We start from the raw sequence: 15,345 nt of genomic DNA on the forward strand, positions 1-15,345 counted from the left end.
AGCCCCTCTGTGCGCTGCTCTCACTGCTGCTGCTTGGGAGGTCAGTCTCCAGCTTACTTAGCTGTAATCCGCATGCTTATCGCTTATCGCTACTTCCAAGGGAGCGGTATTCCCCGTCCTCATACCGCTTGCACTAATCTTTATGAATTGACATTTAGTAACATTTGTTAAGATAATCACCGTACAAGGCGGTAATCTATCACTCTGCTCAGGAATGTCAGCTTTTCGTGCGGAAACAGCCTTTATCAATAGACATTTTGCTATGTGCTCGGTAAAGTCAGCTGTTTTCAGCATTTCCGCATGCGGTAATGCTTTATGAATGATAGCCTTGGTCTTTCACTTTGACAGCCAATGTGCTTACCTTCCATGGCAACATGTACCTCCAAGTAAACAGAGTGGCAATGGGGACAGTCTGTGCTCTCTCATATGATACATGGTGGAAGGTGAAAGACAAATATTCTCAGACTCTGGTTTTGTTAAGTTTTCATGTTATGTCAGTGAGGGTATGAAGAATTTTTTGGACAGGAATTCTTTCTGAATTTGAAAACATTGTGGAAACACTATACACAGAGACTAGTCACTTTTTTTTAGATTTGATGATGTCTATTAAACCCTTATAGCTACTTCTAGTTACTGCAAACTCACTGCAGGCAATACTTTCTTACATGCTACTAGTATTCATCCAAGGGGTAGTTTTGTAGTTAATCAAGATCCTACCCATGAGCCAGTATAACAAATAAGCTGAAATTGTTCTAATGACAGATACAGTTTAATACAGCTATAGATGCCTAAAGAGAGAGCTTATAAATGAACAAATTCTGTTCCTTGCTTTAGTTTGATTCATTCTTCACTTCCAGATCTTAAAGAGAACCCGAGGTGTGTTTAAAGAATGTTATCTGCATACAGAGGCTGGATCTGCCTATACAGCCCAGCCTCTGTTGCTATCCCAAACCCTCCTAAGGTCCCCCTGCACTCTGCAATCCCTCAAAAATCACAGCCATGCTCTGAGGCTGTGTTTACATCTGTAGTGTCAGTCTCAGCTGCTCCTCCGCCTCCTGCATAGCTCCGGTCCCTGCCCCTGTCCCTTCCCTCAAATCAGCAGGGAGGGAAGGGATGCAGGCGGGGACTGGAGTTCTGGAGGAGGCGGGGAGAGCAGCAGACTGACACAATAGAGATAAACACAGCCAGCTCTGACAAGCTGTTTGTCAGCAGCGTGGCTGTGATTTATGAGGGATTGCAGAGTGCAGGGGGACCTTAGGGGGGTTTGGGATAGCAACAGAGGCTGGGCTGTATAGGCAGATCCAGCCTCTGTATGCAGATAATATTCTTTAAACCCACCTCGGGTTCTCTTTAAAGAATACCTTAGCACAAACTTAAATGAAAATTGGGGGCAGCAGGCATTAGTGGGCTCTCCTCATGCCCACCGCTCCCCATGTTCTCATCTGTCCCCCTCGGTACTGCTTACCAACCCCCCGAACTTACCTTCTGGTCTGGGTGGTTGCGGCTGACTGCGCAGGCACTACCCGGCAGCAGGGATACTCATCCGGATTTTGGGTATGCGAACTACCCAGATAATCCGAACTTTTTCCGCTATCCGAACGGATATCTGTCTAAATCCGAATAGCGCTATCCGAGTTAACTCGGGTATCTATCTGAAATCTGGAATCCGGTCGGATACTTAGGTTGGATATCCGAATCCGGATACTGTAACCATGGAGATGATTCCATGACTTCATTGAGCCAATCAGAGGGCTCCCAGCCTAAGCCCTAGCAACCAATCACAGAAAGGAACCCTGTCCAGCGCCTCCTGATGTACTTGAGCCAATCAGAGAGCTCCCAGCCTAAGCCCTAGTAACCAATCACAGAAGGGAGCCCCTCCTGTATATAAGGAGGGGTACCATGATGAGAAATCTCGTCCTTGCTTGTAACTTCTCACTGAGAGACATTCTCCAGTGCTGCTGGCCTGCAAGTGCTTTATACAGTGATAAACCTAAAGTTTTTGAGTGCTAAACACCTTCACTACACTATTGTTCTATTGTTTTTTGCTAGCTAGCTTGTGTATTTGTTTGATTTCATTCAGTGACAGTCAGACTCTGTGTCCTGCAGCAGCTGCTAGTTAGGTCCTGTGTGTGCTGCTGGCCTGCTATTAGCTTTAGCTACAGTATAGGTTAGGGAATAGGATTACTGTGTTATTGTGTAGTTACTAGAACTGCAGTGCTATTGTTAGAGTAGTACTGTGTTAGCTTACTACAGATTACTGCAGTGTTGCTGTGCTGAGCAGTGTCAGTGTGACAGTTAGACAGATAGTGTGAACTGCACTGTCGTCTACTCTGCTGTCTGTCACTCCATGCTGATTTTCTTTAAAGTCCAACCCCGAGTACAAGTACCCCACAAGTACCCCACATCATCTGGTGGTGACATCATCACATATAAGTTGTACTATGTCTGCTGGCACTGGCAGCCGGGGGAAGGGCAGCAAGGCCAAGAGCAACATTGCAGCCACCGTCAGCAGTTCTGCTGCAGCAGTGTACATTCCGCTGCTAGCCACTGGCCGTCCCGCTGTTAGGGGTAGTCACGCTGCAGAGACGCAGCAACGTGTAGTGGCCATTTTACAGCTGATGGTGGATGAGCAAGCCACCACCAGCTCTACAACTGAGACCTCCACCCCCACCAGCACTCCTGTTTGCAGCAAGCTGGCGCTGGCAGTGGTCAGACTCAGAGCACCAGAACCCCCTCTGCCACTCCTGCTGACACTGAGGCCTGTTCAGGCAGCCAGTCCTCAGTGGCCTCTTCTGCTCCCTCCACCACTTCCCGTGCAAGGAAAAAGCGCAGCCAGACCCTGTTGGGCGAGTCTTTCCCTGTTGTTGGCAAGAGGTGGACATGAAGTGGCTGGGAATCACTATGCCTGCCTTGCCACCCTTTACCACCACAACCTCCTGGCTCCTCCTGATTAACTATTACTAACTAAGCCTGGTTCACAATTTTTTTACAGCCGTGGTACCAACGCTACATGCCACAGACATCGGTACAATCTCCGGCATGCTCCTGGCACACGTTACACCTGCTGCTGCATTGCCCTGCTCCTGCTGCCTGTGCTGCTCCCACCGCCAGGGTGCCAAAGGCCACTGCTGCTGATACCACCTATATTTAGCCCAAAACACAATTGCTGTGTAATTTTTTGGAGGTGTCTGGGCTGAAAACTGTGATGTCCCAGTTGTGCGGTTGGACTTTGGACACAATGTGGGCTGCACGACCGCTGTCTGGAACCTAGTCCTGATGTTAATTTACAGCCATTTTTTTTTTGTATTTTAACTCCCCACATAATCTATTAGTGTTTCTCTTTAAAACAAAAACATGATGCTTCATGCATCATTTACTTTAAAAAACGTTTTAGAAGCAATTTAAAGGCCACTTCCAGTTTTCTATCCAGACATCTGAATTAATTCCGATTTACCCGGATAATGGATTCGGATATCCGAATCCGATCGGATACCGGACCGTTCGGATTTGGATATCCGATTCAGATCCGGATATCTAGGATATCTTTGGATTTTAAAAGGGGTGTCCGAGCATCCCTTCCCGGCAGCACATGTCCTTGATCGCACACCCGCGGCTGCGAGCGCTCTGCATAGGCGTACTACGTGGTTGTGACGTCACAACCACATAGTGCACCTGCACAGAGTGGTGGCGAACAAGGATGTGCGCCACCGGGCAGTGCCTGCGCAGTCATCCGCAACCACCCCGACCAGGAGGTAAGTTCGGGGGGGGGGAGGGGGGCGGTAGGCAGTACCGGGGAGGACAGAGGAGAATGGGGGGAGCGGTGGGCATGAGAAGCACCCACTAATTATGCCTGTTTCCCCTGTTTTTAATTTAATTTTGTGCTAAGGTATCCTTTATGACCTTTAAGGCCTTTTCTGGCTTTTCACCCCCTTCCTTTTCTTTTCTTTTTTTCGATCCATGTATCCGATTCTTCCTTCTCTTCTTTTTCCTGTGCTGCATCTTGTTATTTTCTCTTCTCACTTTCTTTCTGAAGTTTTTTTTTTCATTCTCATTTCTATTACCCTTCCTTTCCCCTTTCATCAATTCCCCTATTCTGTTCTCTTTCCTAACCTCCACTTTATTCCATCTCCTGTGCTCTGTTTCCTACTTCTGCTCCATTTTCCCTTGCTTCATCTCCCATTTTCTTTTCTATCTCACCTTTTCTATTTTATTTTTACTGCTTCATTTTTATTTTGTCTTTTTATTCATTCATTTGTTTTGTTTTCCATTCTGTTCTCCCGTCCCATAACAGCCTTTTATTTAAATAACTTTAAGCTTTACCCCCGAATCTTCACTCCTTTCCTATCTCATCCTGATTTCCCCTATCCCCCTCCCTGAGCTCCACCTTCCATTGTACCTCTAAATCTTTGTCTTTCGCTTTTTAATTTAATTTTTCCATTACTTGATTATTGTACTTCTGATCTTTGGTCTTCTGTTCCACAGGTTTTACCTGCACACCACAGCAGGTTCAGTGGCTGCAGTTTCCAATGGACATACCCGCACTGTGTTACTGGCAATCAGTTATATATTTCACATTGGCTCTCCCTTCCTTTTCACATGGTCTTTCTGCACCCTGGGGACATTGCGCTAACTACACCAAGGCTTCAATCCGGTATTCTAGGTCATTTAGTCACCCCAACTTTGTTTATAAGCATTTGTTTACTAAAATGTTTATTATATTTACAGAGTAACCAAGCAGCTCGGGGTGACCCAAACCGCTAGAAATGTGTAGGGGGATGAAAGAGACCGAAAAGCCCTCCTACTAATAAGCAATGCTTGGTGTGATTTGCCTTCTTAAAGGACCACTATCGCGAAAAAAGTAGGCAGTTAAAAAATGTGACAGTTTTGGGCCAGTCCATCTTTTTAAGGGGGATTCTCAGGGCTTTCTTTGTTTTCAACAGCATTTCCTGAACAACAGTTGCAAAATCTAACTGACATAATAGTGTGCAAGTGATTAGGGAGGCCGACTGGTATCTTGCTATTTTGGCAGTTAAACTGCTGTTCAGGAAATGCTGTTGAAAACAAAGCAAACCCTTGAAATACCCTATGAGGAGATGGATTGTCTAAAAACCTGTCGGTTCTGTCAGATTTTAAATGCCTATTTTTTTTCGGGATAGTGGTCCTTTAAAACAGAAGGGAATTTGCAATAACTCAGCTATAAGTGAGCAATTGTGGTTACCCACAACGCACCACTACTGAATAGGCTTGTTATACACCATCGGATGAGAGCCTGGCTTACAGGGGCGAATAGAGATTATTTGCATATTCAGTAGTGGTGCATTGTGGGTAACTGTTCAGTTATAGCTAAATTATTGCAAATTTCCTTTTATTTTATTTACTTTATCTTCCATGTGACGCCTTCATACCTCCCAACTTTTTGAGATGAGAAAAATGCACACTTAAGCCACACCCCCGACACACACCTGATCACGCCCCGACACACGCCTAGTTACGCATGCCATACAGATTTCATAAGAAAAATATGTTGTTTTATAATTCAAACCACACTGGTCCTTTCCATCCTGGTTCATTTTCCTTCATATTAGCATTCTAAAATTAGTAATATATCAATTTAAAGGATGGGAATAAAGTTTAGAGTCGAACACATATTTTAGTAGAGAAATATATATATTTACATAGAAAGAGGGACAGAGTTCTGAAAGAGGGACAAATGAGGAGGAAAGAGAGACAGATGGACATGGCTCCCAAAGAGGGACTGTCCCTCCAAAAGAGGGACAGTTGGGAGCTATGCTCCTTTTCTGGCCTATTTTATAATAATAGTAGAACAGAATAATAAGAGTTTAATGAGGTCTCATTGATCATAAAATATAACCTGGAAAGTACATCATTCATTTTTGTATAAAACAATACATTTATTAGCTACATCGACATTAACAAAATTAAGAATAAAATACAATTGCACATTATTTGCCTCCTACAGTGTCGTCTTCGGAAGTCCTTGGGGATGTGAGTATGTACGAAAGCTCCCTGAAGACTACCAAATTGCTATTCAGCCTACCAGGTCTGAGAGGTTTGAACAGGCATTGCGCCAGAGCCGGACTTCAACCAGGCAACCAAATCAATTGCTTGTGGGCCCCCAGGAGGTGAAAAGGGCTCCATGACGATTTATTGCCTCTGTTCATGTAGTCCCTAAAGAGGAACTCCAGTGAAAATAATGTAATAAAAAAGTGCTTAATTTTTACAATAATTATGTATAAATATTTTAGTCAGTGTTTGCCCATTGTAAAATCTTTCCTCTCCCTGATTTACGTTCTGACATTTATCACGGAGTAAAATTTTTACTGCTAGCAGGTGATGTCACTGGAACAAGGTGCTGCTTGCTTTTTTTGGCAGTTGGAAACAGCTGTTATTTCCCACAATGCCACAAGGCTCCCACAGTGTGATGTCAGTACCTCAGTGCTTTGAGGCGCTGACATCATTTGTGGGAGGGGTTTCACCACAAAATCAGCCATACAGAGCCCCCTGATGTTCCATTTGAGAAAAGGAAAACATTTCTCAAGGTAAAGGGGGTATCAGCTACTGATTGGGATGAAGTTCAATTCTTGGTTACGGTTTCTCTTTAAGTAACCCTTTCAGTCAGTAAAAACAAGATCTCTGCGCAATTCTCTACTACAGAGAGAAGAAGTGATACAAGCAGGCACACTGTAACGATCGGTGTCAGCACACAGAGAGAATCTGATTATTGGTGATCTGCAGTATCACCAAAAATACAGATATATACCTGATCATTGATGATCTGCAGAATCACCAATAATACAGATATAGTACTAACCTCTGGACACCTGTATATATCATGAGTGTTTGGTGCAACAGTATTTACTTTGAGTAATCCACCTGATGAGCAGGTGGTCCTTGGCAGTGTGGGAAACACTGCTCTTTTGAGAAGCACGAGAACCTTCCAGCAGCCTGAGATCTTCCAAGGGGTGGAGTCTCAGGCTGAAGATAGGAAAGACCAGTGAGTGAGTGACACCTGAAGGTGGGTGTCACTAGCTGATCTGGAGACTATCTCCTAAAGGAGAGATATAGCTCTCGAGGTCGGGCAAGCCAGGTCGGCAACACACAGACAGACGAAGTACAAAGACAGAAGACTGATTCGGTATCCAAGGCAGGCAGGGTTGGCAACGGATGATCAGATATGCGTGGTACCGAATCAGCGAGCGGAGAGGTAGTCAGGAAAGCAATAGGTCATAACAGATATCAAACAATGCCTAGTCTTGGGTGTGAGGTCCGTGGTCTCTACACCCTGGAACTAGTCTGATGTATAACAGAATGATACACAAGTTCCCTAATCTTGGGTGTGAGATCCGTGGTCTGTACACCCTGGAACTAGTCTGATGTATAACAGAATGATACACAAGTTCCCTAATCTTGGGTGTGAGGTCCGTGGTCTCTACACCCTGGAACTAGTCTGAAGTATAACACAATAATAACACAGTAGTAATCTGGCTCAGTGTGAATTCCCAGGTCCTCCTGGTTCAAACACACTGTTGGATCTGACTAAGTTCTGAGTGCTTCCACGTAGTGTTCGCAACGGCAGACAACTTGTGACTGTCCAGCAGTAACTATATATAGAGTAGCGCTCTCTGGTGCCACCTCTAAGTGATAGACCAATGGCCACTTGCTCTGAGGTCAGCTGACCAGCCTGGTCAGCTGATCCCCCCTTGGCCGTCATAAAAGTTCTGCCTCTCATCGCGCGCGCGTATTCCTGAATCTGTGTGAACTAACAGACCCAGCCACACCAGAAGCATGCTGCTGCGCACAAACCGCTTTCAGAGGCAGAGGGGAGGAGGGAGGAGGAGAGGGGAGTGACGTTTTCACAGGCTGAGGGCTGGAGATGCAGAGCAGCTTTGCTGTGTAATGATAACAATCAGAACATGGCTGCTCTCATTGTATCACAGGAAACGATAATCAGATACTATTGAAGCTGTTTTCAGCTAGATTTGCTGTGTTAACTTTCTACATTTTAGATAAGATATATAGACAAGTTACTTGTTATAATTAGTTTTTCATCTCCGATCCGCTTTAATACAAAAGGAATTCTTTTGACACCTCATTGAAAGGGCTTTTTAAATATAATGTAGGTACATGTTTCACACACAGTAGTTACAGTTAGTGGCCGAAGCATCTGTAGTGGTGTCGCTATCTGACAGTCTATGGGGGTCACCATGCTAGTGATGACTTAGTTTAACCATTTCCTGAAGCAAAACATTCATATTTTATCAGATGCTAACCTATAAACAGCATTCCAGATATGGGTGTTAGTCTTCTTATGTGCTTTTGCCTAGGGTCACCTGAATTTTTGTTGTCTTTTATCTATTTTTATGAAGAACAACAAAAGAATTAGAAAAATGCACTTTAATAATAATAATAATAATAATAATAAACCTTAAACTATTTCCTTGGAGTATTTTGATTGAGAAAGATCACAACAGGCAATAAACCAATAAATATCTTCTCAGTGTCTTGTTACAGAGTGTAAAAAAAGTAGAAAAAAATATTTTGTGTGGAATGTTTTATGTAAAAAAAAAAAATTATAAAAGGGGGGGGGGGGGGGGGGCAAAACAAACCCACAACAACAACTACACTCCCAGTACACGGATTTACATCACAGGAGTCTATAGACACAGTACCATAGACGTCACCCTCTATGAACCTACAAACTCCCCGCCGAACCGCACCACATCTGTGCTGGCTAGCCCAGCTGTTACTTCTCCCTTACTTTCCTTTGCCCGTCATAGGTAGCTACAGTTGTCCCTCAGTATTAAGCAGGGCTGTGGAGTCAGAGTCAGAGCAATTTTGGATTACCTGGAGTTGGAGTCGGTGTCTCATAAACTGAGGCGTTGGAGTTGGATGATTTTTGCACCAGCTCCACAGCCCTGGTAAGTTTTAAACTAAGGAGTCGGAGTTGAGGAGTCCGGGCAATTTTGGGTACCTGGAGTCGGAGTCAGTGGTTTCATAAACTGAGGAGTCGGATGATTTTTGTGCCGACTCCACAGCCCTGGTATTAAGTAGCTAGTGGTGCCCCTGACTGAAAGGAAATCTCATTAGTGGAATGCCAAGAGCTGGACATCTGTTCCATGGTTTTGGAAGCGTTCAAGTTTATCATACTGATTATTGGAAGACTGGGAGGACTTCATAGGTGTTTTATGTGGGTATTTCAAGACATCCTTTGTGATACCTGTTGATCACATGCTCCTAAACTACCCCAGTGCAAATGTATGGAAAAAAAGAAAAGAAAATACTTTCAAACTCCTTATGTATCTTTGTAAGCACTGTGCTTATTCATAAATGCTCCATAATTCTTTGTGGGGAAGTAAGAAGGGACTTTTCTCTCTAGAGCAAACATCATGGCTGAGGACATTAACCCTGCAGCTCATATTCCTCTTACCCATGGGTGGTTGAACTGCTTGTTTGTCTCAAGGCACTCCAAGTCTCAGGTGCTCAATACAGTGTTTCAAGTTACAGACACTGGGCTTGATTCTCTAAAGGGTGTTAACTGTTAGTACGAGCGTGCTAAGCAGTTAACACGGGAAGAGCCGCGTGCACTTTTGCGAGCGCAAAGTCACACGTTTGCGTGATAACTACCATTTGCGCGCAAACGTCCACGCGATCGTGCAAATGGTAGTTATCAACTTTACGCGACTCTTCACGTGTTATCTGCTTAGCACGCCCGTGCTAACAGTTAACACCCTTTAGAAATCCAAGCCCACTGTATTTTTTTACCTGAGGAAGTGGGTAAGGCCCCCGAAATGCATAGTCCTTTAAATGTCTTACTAACCTTCCTCTACCAAGGTGACATTGTTTATTTTGCACTGCTTCCCATCTGTTCACTATTGTTTGGAGTGCCTCCTCCCATCTCTTTTAGTTCAGTCTAGTGACTGCCAGCCAGAAGCTCCATTCCGGTGTATTTACATGCAGATGACTGGCAGCATTAAGGGCTCATTCACACTAGTAGGCGCTTTGAAAAGCATCAACGTGCATGAATAAAAAATAAATGAATTGGTTAGTGAGCTGTTGTGCATTTCCATGCATTTCTATGAGTTTTAATCACTCCTGACAAGTTGAAATGCACTGCACAGCAACTCACTGTTATAGGGTGAATGTTAAAATAAAAGTCTATGGACTTTCATGTTACCATCATTAACGCACACTATGTGCAGTGCGTCAAAACTTACTGCAACTCACATAGTGTGAATGAGCCCTAAGTAACAACACGCATGTCCAATTTGACAGGCGGTGAGGTTACCTGGCAGTAAAAAAATGTCCCCCAAGTCTTATCTGAGGACAGCAACCACAATGCTCAGATGCAACTCTATGGGGGCCACCTGTTCACCGCTTGTGCCGAGCACTAGCGAGCACCCAGCCAGTGAACGGGAGCGGCTGGCATTGAATTGATGAAGTAAATTCACCGCTTTCTGCTTCCGTGGAAAAGAGCAGAGTGGATAAGGTCCTCCAGCACCCAAGGCTGAGACACCAAAGTGCACCCCTTCATTCCTCCCACCCCAGCCCTCACACACTGATTGCTATTAGACTAAAGGTCCCCATACACTATGTCAATTTCCTGCCGATATACAGCAGATTCGATCACTGTGATCGAATCTGCTGTGAAATTGTTAACGCAAATGTTGACCGATTGATTTCCTTCCGAATTCTATTGATTCAGTTGATCTGTCCAGATGGAAAATTTTGCTCGATCGCCGGCGGGTCGGGAGTGCGTTGTTAACAGCGTTCGATTTGGTGACTACCAATACAGCAATACTATGACCTGTCTGCCGGCGCGAGCCCCTGGATCTGTGCCTACCCTTTCTCTGGCTGGCCTTCTTCTCCATCTCCTCTTCACTTCCTGTCCCATCCTGTGGGAAGGCGAAGTTCAAACATTAGAGCACCCTCTACTGTTAGACAGGGCCAGATTTAAGCCAAGGCCACATAGGCCATGGCCTAGGGCACCACAGGATCAAGGGGCGGGTGGGCAGCAGGATTTACTAGGGAAGGGGGGAAGGGTCACCTGGCTACCTATCCTGGAGGGAGGGGTGGTCATCAGGCTAACATTACAGAAAGTGGGAGGGTCATCTGGCTTCTTATACTGGGGGGGGGGGGGGGGGGTCATCAGGCTATCTAAACTTGAGGAGGAGGGAGGGTATTCTGGCTGCCTATACTGGAGTTGTGGGGAAGGGTCATCTTGCTGTCTATAATAGCGGAAAGGGTCAATGGGCTACTTATACTGGAAGGAGGGGGAAGGGTCATCTGGATACCTAAATTGGCTGGGGGGACAGGGACATCTGGTTACCTATACTGAAGAGGGTTGGCTATTGACAGTGGCCTTGGGCGGTAAAGAGTGCAAATCCAGCCATGCTGTTAGAACTTCTGCTCGTCACAGGACAGGAAAGGAAGTGAAAACACGATGGAGAAGAAGGCCAGCCAAAGAAAGGGACTGCATGGACCCGGGTACTCATGCCGGCGGATATGTAATATCATTGCTGCTGGCCGGGGGAGGCGAGGCAGGCAGAGGCAGCGGCAGCTCCACACACAGGTTGTGAATCGATTTCATGCTGAAATCGATTCAAAATCTGTGTGCAGTATATTTGCAGCCAATAGATCCCTCTGTGATCATAGTTACATAGGTTGAAAAAAGACATACGTCCATCAAGTTCAACCAGTACAAAGTACAACTCCAGCCCGTCCCCCACATACCCCTGTTGATCCAGAGGAAGGCGAAAAAAAACCCACAAGGCATGGTCCAATCAGCCCCAAAAGGGAAAAATTCCTTCCTGACTCCAGATGGCAATCAGATAAAATCCCTGGATAAACATCATTAGGCATAACCTAGTAATTGTAGCCATGGATGTCTTTCAACGCAAGGAAAGCATCTAAGCCCCCTTTAAATGCAGGTATAGAGTTTGCCATAACTACTTCCTGTGGCAATGCATTCAACATCTTAATCACTCTTACTGTAAAGAACCCTTTCCTAAATAAATGGCTAAAACGTTTTTCCTCCATGCGCAGATCATGTCCTCTAGTCCTTTGAGAAGGCCTAGGGACAAAAAGCTCATCCGCCAAGCTATTATATTGCCCTCTGATGTATATAAATATACATGTTAATACATCAGAATCGGTCAGAGAGGGATCTATCTGTTAGTCGGTCCGCTGGCAGTCGACCAGTGTATGGCAGCTTTAAGAGGAGCCCCAGAGCCCCCAACCTCCCCATCCCCCTCCCCCCAACACCTTAATCTCTAGTTATCTGGCTTGCAGTCACTGCCATGTATCCCCTTTTCTTGTTTCTCTCTGCACAATTGGACAGTGATAGCTGAGTGTGCACCCCCTTCTACACTGCGCCCTGAGGTTGGAGCCTCTCTCGCCTCTGCCTTGGCCTGGGCCTGGAAAAGAGGCCTTATCAACCAGGGAGCAACTTGTCTGGAACTGCGGGGCATTGGAGCACAAGGATTCCACAATAAGTACAAAAAGGAAAAATTAACAGTGTCAAGCTGTTTTCTTTTTTTCTATCTTAGAATACTGTGATGGAACTAAAGATAGGTAAGCTTATGCAAATGTTCTATATTTTTTATTTTTTTTTGCCTACTATTGTTTGCATGTGTCTGACTGTGTGTGTGTTTGTATATAAACAATCATGTATGTTTCATTTGCTGGTATTGTACATATATATTATAAGGAAATTGTTATTAAACTGACTTGTCTGCCATCACTGTGATAATTAATAGTTTATATAGTCACGAGATATTCTGCCTGCTGTTCATGTAACTGACTATCACTCCTAAAAGCTGACAATCTCATTTCCCTACTGCGATCATAGGGCTTGATTCACTAACCGGCCGGAGTGAAAAGCCACTTCTTAGTGCCCCAAAAGTAGCTTTGCGCACACTAACAGCAGCGCAAAACTATATTGCGCACAGCACCGCACACAGCGTGCGCAGCGCGGTGCGCTGGTAAAAATGAGTGGTGCGGCGATAACGTCACACCCGCTGCCCTGTAAACGTTGCACTTGGTGCGCCGAAAACGGCACATTGGGTGCCTCTGAAGCGGCGCATAAGTGCTGATTGCTGATGAGAAAAAATGCTGATATTCTTTTGCAATAATTTTAACGAAAATAATGTTAAATTCGACATTTTAAATGAAAATGGCATTGAAGGTCATTTTGATAAAAGTTTGCGATTTTTTTTGCATTTTTCGTGATAAAATAAACAATTTTGCTCTGTAAAAATAATGATTTTTTTTTTTTGCATTTTTGCAAATTCTTGCCATATTGCAAAAATTGAGAAATATTGCAAAATTGAAAAATGACTGTGAAAATGACTTTAGCAAAAATTTGCGAGCAACACTGATGACCTGGTCATCACACACCTACCTTTCTATACTTTTTTAAATTATAGACTTGAAGGAGATGATCAATTATATAATACAATTATAAGTAAAAATAATTGTAAGTAAATATCTACATGCCACCATGCAATTATACAATAGTAATAGACCCCCAAAATGCATTATTTTTTTGTTAAATAATTATATTCTGCAGTTATAACCAACGCTCTCTTCCATACACAAGGGTATAACTACAGGGGAGCAGCCCCTGCAACTGCAGGGGGGCCAGAGCTGTGGGGTCCCAACTGCTAACCTTCCCTTCCTTCAATAAAGGGCTCTATCCTTCAGGTCAGGTGTTTTTGTGGCTACACTTGTTATAGGTGGGAAGATTATGATGACCACACCTGTTTTATGACCTTTGTGAGATGGGTCTCCGAGGAAGTGAGGGTCACAGAGGGGCGGGAAGAGAAAGAATGTGAATATTGGGGGGCTTCCATCAAAGTTTTTCTGGCGGCCCTCATGATCTGTAGTTACGCCCCTGTCCCTACAGAATGAGTTCTGCTTTGCACCAGAAGCCAAACATTGATCATGCCATCCCTGCCCAGCTACTGGAACAAGTGCCTTGGGGAGGGGTGAAGGAATCTGACTGTAATTACACTTTTTCTGGAGGAAAAACAGCATTCTTATCATTGCATTGCAGAATATAACTTCTATAGCTACAAAAAGCATCTTTTAGAGTAGCATACCATGTACCATAATTAAATGGTGTCATAGTCATTTTTCATGCACAAATGTTTTAGTTACAGTATACTTTAGCTAAAATATGCATAATAATCAGTTGCTACAAAAAATAGACCATATTAAGATAAGCGAAAAAATAAACCCCCTACTTAAAGATTTGCTCCCAATATTTGAGAGGATCTGGCAGCCCTGGATAGATTAGAGGAAAGGAACGAGTCAAAATCAATTGATATTTTAAGATTTTATTCCACTCTTGAGGAAGTACATACACAAATGTTTATATGTTGCTTTTGCATACATTTTTGACTATTTAGTGTCATGACATGGATTGACCACTGGTAATCAGATACGTATATTACAGATACTGTATGTTCTGTTATTGTTTTGTTACTACCTTTTATACACAATTAAGTCAATTCATAAAACTTACCATAAGTTACTTATTTTTCACCCAATTAATAAAAATATCCGATCAGCGCATTTTTAAGCAAAATAATCCCTCAAAGTAAGTTGTTCCTGATTAACTTCATTTCAATATTACTTTTATTACCTTATTTATATTATATTTTTGCTCTTTGGGAGCTTACAAATGTATCATAGATAGGAAAAAACAGAGGAAAAACAGTTGAAAAAGCTTTGTGACTCATCACTGTCCAGTTAATAGGCCCGGACCACATTGGCATAAGAAACGACTTGCTCGTTGGGACGGATCCCTTCGTCCTGTTCCACTGCAAATTCAGGGAGGGAGCATTTTTTATGGATCACTGGAGCTGTTGCATTAGTCACCCGATAACAGAATGGAGTCTCACGGATCATAAACTGATGCCCAATAAAAACCGATCTGCTTTTACACGGATCAGTTTTTAAACCGTTGCAGTGTGAGCAAACTTCAACAAAAAGCTTTTGAAACTAAAACATGCATAATAAAAGTTTATATTTGCACTTGTACTGTAACTGTTTACTTATGTTCAAAAGCTATTTTCTTGTTCCATCCTTGTGCATGATGTATGTTTCTAACCAGGGATGCTCGGGTAGTGCTTTTTATTACCCGCCCGGATCTGGGTACCCAGATATCCGATATCCGACCAAATTACCCGCGGGTACCCGACCTATTCGGGTTAGTGTTGGGCGAACAGTGTTCGCCACTGTTCGGGTTCTGCAGAACATCACCCTGTTCGGGTGATGTTCGGGTTCGGCCGAACACCTAATGGTGTTCGGCCAAACTGTTCG

This window comes from Hyperolius riggenbachi, chromosome 4 (assembly GCF_040937935.1).
Source record: "Hyperolius riggenbachi isolate aHypRig1 chromosome 4, aHypRig1.pri, whole genome shotgun sequence".
Lineage (NCBI taxonomy): Eukaryota > Metazoa > Chordata > Amphibia > Anura > Hyperoliidae > Hyperolius > Hyperolius riggenbachi.